We start from the raw sequence: 5,414 nt of genomic DNA, 5'->3' as shown, positions 1-5,414 counted from the left end.
CAAGACGAAGGATTTTATCTATATGAACATGATGAATGCTAGATGGATGCAATATTAATCTAACAATATTTTTGCAATATTAAACTAAATTATTTAATCAATATGAAACAATTAATATGCAATATCTCAATGAAATCCTAGAGAAAAAATAGTATAATAACAATATATTCTCTAGCCTCCTTAAATGAGAGATGAGAGCCTGAATTTATAGAAAATTCAGAAAGAAACCAACGACTGAGATCAAATGATGATGAGCGGTCAAGATTTTCCAAGAGGAAGCACAATCCAGGTGAATTGATATGATTGGATGCTTTTATCAATTTTAAAGGAAGTTGAACTAAATTTAAGATTAAAATCAGGAAAAAACTGATTTATTCTCTATTTCATTCAATTTTAATATTTAATTGTTTTAATTGCTTTCTTTGAGATTATCTATCAATTTTTAATTTGTTTTTTCAAGATTATCTCCAATTGATTTCTTTTCTCAAATTTTAATTATTTTTTGTCAATTAATTCCTTTTTTGATTTATTTCCTTTTTTGAAGATTTGTGCTCATAATTTCCAATTCCTCTTTCTTGATTTGTTTCCTTTTTTGAAGATTTGATGGCAAATTGATTTATTTAATTAAATTAATTCCTCTTTTTGACGATTTAATGGAAAATTGATTTATTTAATTAAATATGCTAGGATATTTAATAAAATAAATAAGATAATTGTTTAAAATGATTTACATGGAATGATTTAATTAATTAAATAAATATTTAATTAATATTGAGTGGTTGATTTTGCCATGTGACATTTGATGATTTTAGAATTAATTGTGTGCTCAAGATTTATTTAATTGCCTTTGGTTAGGACCTTGGTGATGTTGTCGAGATTAGGGGCTCATGGTTTAGATGACCATTTTTAGGGTATTACATTTGCCCTCTTTAAATTAATGTATGAGCAGCGCGTTGGTTCAAAGAATAGTGTGATGTCTAGGAGATGCTAGTTCTGAACTTGATTGATCACAAACTAGATGAAAGCGAGGTGTTTAGCTTGATTCAAAGTGACAAAGCTAAATGAAGTCTGATTAAAGCGATACAATTTTGGAACTTGATTAAACTTAGGAATGATAGAAAATAAAAGATACCGAACTTGAACTTGATTGATCAAGAAGTGGATCTTAGTGATCTAGAACTTGATTGAACTTAGATATAGTGAGTGATGATAAAAATCAATCTTGAACTTGATTGATCAAGATACGATGAAGATAAAATGTTCAGCTTGATCAAGAAATGAATACCGAATACCTGCTTAAATTTAGTGTGATTAACGATACTCTTTAAACCCTTGATTGAGTTTAAATGAATAATCAACTTGATGAAAAATGATGAAACTGATTAACGTTAAGAGATTGATTCAGATAAAAGACAAATATCAGCTTGATATGAAGCGATGAAACGGATATGCCCCTAGAAATTGATTTGATTCAAAAATCTCAACTTGATATAAAGTGATGAAGTTGAGATGCCCCTAGCGATGAGGTCTTATTTGATTGATTTTCTTTAGTTGAAAAAAAGATGTTTTGCTCGACTTTTGATGAAGATTTGAAAATTTTCTTGACATTTGAAGATGTGAGGTCATAAGGTCATGAGTATGCCCCCTCAGGAGCGAAATCGAAAGATAGGGAGGGTACATGATGATAGGCAATTTTTTTAGAAATGATAAGTTGTTTGAGCACAAATTGATTCAAAGGAATTTTTGAAAATTTTGCATTGAAATTGAGAGCAAAGTTGATTTGTGGAAATTAAATTGAGATTTAGCATTGATTAATGAGAAATTGAGCGCAATTAGAAGAGAGAATGAGCTTTTGATGAAAAGAGAACTAAGTGGTCCAAATTTTGAAATTAACTAGCAAAATGATCTTGATTTTCGATTTCGATCCCGAAAATGGACTCAGGATAGCCAATTTAGAAGCTCGTAATTTTTCATCATACTTGTGTTGAGGGATTATGAGATGTTGTTCTATATGCTTTATTCTATATGTATGCATTTCTTTTTAGTATAGATGAATGAATGCAAATGGAATATTGGTGTCTGATTTTCTTTCTTTTCATATGCAAATAAATGATAATGCAAATGAGTAATGAACAATGAGTGATGCAATTTTTTTCATTTTTCTATGCAATAAGATGAATGCAAATGAATGATAATGAATGTATGAATCTATATAAGATGCTTATGTATGCAGCTAAACATCTCAAAACATAAGTACTCGATCAGAGAAATAATGAAAAGAGACCACTTAGCGAAGAAATGATGAAGTTTCCAACTCTCATTCAGAAGATAAAGAAATCATTGTTACCATACTGAAATTATTCAAAATGCATGAGATGCAGAATGAAATGCAAGAATGATATGCACAATGAGATGCAACCCTAAACCTAGTCACTGGACTTTGAAAAGCTTAATTTTCATCATTGAGCATTTTACAATTATAGCAGGCAGAGTAGAGTTCCTTGCTTTTCATGTGCAATATTAATGATCTTGTCCGCAATGACCCTTTTTTCTCATTCATATCCTTGGACAGATTATGCATGGACTTCGATTGCACAATGAAGAAATTCCCTCAAAACAAACAAAGAAATGATGGGAACCTCCCTGTAGCATTCAAATAAGCAGAGTCGAGGTATGTGAGGCGATTCCACCTGGATGTGAAGGCTCTTATTATAGACACCCAACTAATTTAGATGTTTCCAGATCATTGGGATCATTCCTACAAGCAGAAAACAAGAAAATTTTATGCCCCCAATCCTTGCTCCTCTTAGTCAAGATAGACTTCCTCGAGTTACTCAGAGGGATAATAATCGAAAACCAATATAAAAGACAACACACAAAGAAAATTTTCATGCATAGCTCAAACTGTTTAGTGATTGTTTTCAGTTTTGTTGCTTTGCTTGTTAACTCAGTGATAAAACTCTTCAATAGTCAGGAGACAGGTAACTGACTCGAAGTGGATGACCAGGTTTCACTAACGTAAGATTGGCTTGGTTGACACTTCTTAGGACATGTAATGTGCTCTTGTTGATTACCTAAGACTAGGACATTGATCAGTTTCAAGCCATGAGGGTTCCAATGAACTAAGATGTCACCAAAGTGACTGAAATATGTACAAGCAAAAGCAAAGATGCATGAAAGCGGGAATGCCAACGTTGCGTTGATAGATGGAGCGCTTGAGTACAAGAGGCGCCTGTTTACCAGGTTTTCACCTGCTTGGCAGAGATTCATTTTTATTTTTTTTACCAAGGTGCCTATTTACCAGGTTTTCACCAGGGCATTTTCTATTCTTTTTTCCTTTTTTTTTTCTTTTTTTTTTTTTTTTTTTTTTCTGTTTTTCTTTTTTTTCTTTGAATTTCTTTAGGACTTTTTCTAATTTTTATGATTTCTTCAAGACTTTTTCTGATTTTTAGGATTTTTTCAGGACATTTTATGATTTTTTTAGGAGTTTGTTCAGGACATTTAATGATTTTTAGGATTTTGTTCAAGACTTTTTATGATTTTTAGGAGTTTTAATGTTTGTTCCTACTGTTTAGCAAGGTAAAAGGGGTTTTGATTACATGAATGGATAAGCGAATGATGGTGGATGCTTTCAAGGACTATCTCACAACGTTAATTTGCACATTGTCCAGATATAGAAATGTAAACCAAGGATTTTAGTGATGTAAAGCTAGGATTTTAGCTATGTAAAGCAAGGATATAGTGCAACAAAGCAAGGATATAGCATAACGAATACATATGGTCCAAAGAAGTGGCCATCTCAAGAGGTTTGTGGAAAGCATGTTTTTTGCATTTTGTCCATAGTGTTGATCAAGATCAAGGGATAGATTTGGATAGGAGGCAGATATGATAAGCAAGATCAAAAGGGAGTAATGAAGGATGTAAGCAAGCAATGGATAGGAGCTAAAGGGTCTAGATCAAGTGTAATAGATAGGACACACAAAACCTGTAAAGATCCTTAACCTTGTCAAGATCAAAGCTAGAAAAGGGATATGAACGTAGATAGAGCAGATGAGGGATAATGGAGGATGAAGGATAATGGAGGAAGATGGATAATAGATGGATGTAAATGGATGGAACTTGCCCCTAGTGTAAAGTGCAAAAAGATAATGGATTACGCATGACACCTGTTTGCCAGGTTTTCATCATGGTACTTGCCCAAGGCGCCACAACAAGTGGTTTTCACACAAGGACGAATTTATTTCTCTTTACTTTTTTTTTTCTAATTTTTTTTTTCTTTTTTTTGGAAGATAATGGAGGCATGATAGGGGATGGAAGAAGGACCCCAACGTCTCGCTTCTTTGGATGGTACCCTTAGAATATGAGTTGCAATAGACCATGGCTATGAATGTATGCTCAAAGATGTTGGAAGGATAATGAAATGAAACTAGGGCAGGGATTTATGCAAAGGATTGGATAAGAGGGATGGAAGGGTGAAAAAGAGGTATTGGATAATGGATGGGATGTTGGAATAATTGTGTATGGCTAGATGGAAATGTTTGAAAGATCAACATTGGCACACACCTTGAGGGATGGTGAAGAGAAGTGAATCTTAGATTCTGAGATTTGGATGGAGGAAAGGTTACAGATTTTGGGGCATAAGAACCCAAAATGGACGAAGGAGGTGATGGAGGAATAGAATCGGAAGGTTTGGATGGAGGAACAACAATTTTGGATGCCAATTTTGATTTTTCTTCAGATTGTTGTGATTCAAGAAGCCGCTTAGGGATCCACATGGTTTTTGATTTTTCATTCTTTTGTAGTTCCTTAGAACGCATTGCTTGTACAAGTGCCTTAGGAATCCATATAAATTTTGACTTTTTTTCTTTCTTTGTGGGCCTTTGTGGCATTTTGTATTTTTCTTTTTCTTTTTGGATCATATTTTGCTTTTTTTTGACATGTCATGGGACTTGTTGATCCTTGAATATATGTGGATTACTTGACTTCTGACTTTTATGTTTGGCATCCAAATTGACTGGAGAAGGAAACGAATGTGTGGATGGATAGGAATGATATGAAGGTATTTTAGATGGATGGAAGGTACTCGAAGACATGTGCCTTTGTTGATCCCACATAAGGGATGGAGGGATATAGGGACCTAGAATGGATGGAAGAGGTGAAGGGGAAGGCGTGTATTTGGATTTAACTGGATAAATGCAAGATTTATGAGAGATACCAACATCTTGAGAAATGTCCCTAAGGCCATGACCTTTAACACTTTCTTTAATATGGAGGGGTTCTTTCTTGTGGAGATCTACCCCTTTGCCTTTATAAATATTTTGACATGTAGGATACACTTTTCTTTGGAAAGAAGGCACGAGTCCATTATGAGATGGAGGTGGAATGTAGGGAATGATAGGATCATGATAGGTATT

This window comes from Cryptomeria japonica, chromosome 5, assembly GCF_030272615.1.
Source record: "Cryptomeria japonica chromosome 5, Sugi_1.0, whole genome shotgun sequence".
NCBI lineage: Eukaryota > Viridiplantae > Streptophyta > Pinopsida > Cupressales > Cupressaceae > Cryptomeria > Cryptomeria japonica.
Note: the sequence above shows the minus strand (reverse complement) of the source record.